This window comes from Athene cunicularia (assembly GCF_003259725.1).
Source record: "Athene cunicularia isolate RWA chromosome 2 unlocalized genomic scaffold, athCun1 chr2_part2, whole genome shotgun sequence".
NCBI lineage: Eukaryota > Metazoa > Chordata > Aves > Strigiformes > Strigidae > Athene > Athene cunicularia.
This window is the reverse complement of record NW_020799096.1, coordinates 7011521-7012265: the sequence shown is the minus strand read 5'-3', so window position 1 is coordinate 7012265 and position 745 is coordinate 7011521.

Here is a 745-nt window from a genome sequence, read left to right as displayed (position 1 = left end):
GCTTCCGCGGCCCCGGGCGGGCGGGAGGAGCAGCCCCGCCGCCGCCGCCACCGCCGCCGCCTCAGGCCGTGAGGCAGCAGCAGGGCGCTCCGCCAGGCTGCCCGCCGCTCACCCCCGGCGCCCTTCCCGGGGACTGAAAATAACGTGGGGAGTGTTGGAGCCTTCAAAACACCGATATTTAAAAAAAAAACAAAAAAAACCAAAAAAAAAACAAACCTCCCCACCAAAACAAAACACGCAAAAACCACCTCAGTGCCACAATCATTTACAGACGGGCACTGAGGGGAGGTATGGCGGCGGGCCGGCCAAAAGGCGTTGGGGTGCAGAGGCAGGCTGAGGGGTTCGCCTCCCCTGCCGAGGCCTTGGGGACAGTTGGGGATACAGCTGAAGGGCGTCGTGGGGTGGGGAGCATGGCCCGGTGGGCAAGGAGGGCCCCCATCACGGTGAGAAAGGCCATGCTCGCCGGAGGCCAAAATACGTGCAGATGGAGGGAGGAGAAGGTCAGGGCCATGTCTTGCAGTATCCAGAACACATGCAGTAGGGTTTGGTTTTTCTTTCTTTTCATTTTCAGTGGGTGGGTTGGTGCCACGAGAGGTACCTGTTGGTTATGGGGCAGGGTCTAGCCACAGGCCCAGCAAAGTCTGGTGAGGGCCATGGCTGCGGCCTGAGCAGCAAAGGGCAACTCCCTCCTCCTCCTCACTGTATGAGCGACCCCCGGAGAGCCCAACCTGCCCCCAGGTTTTGC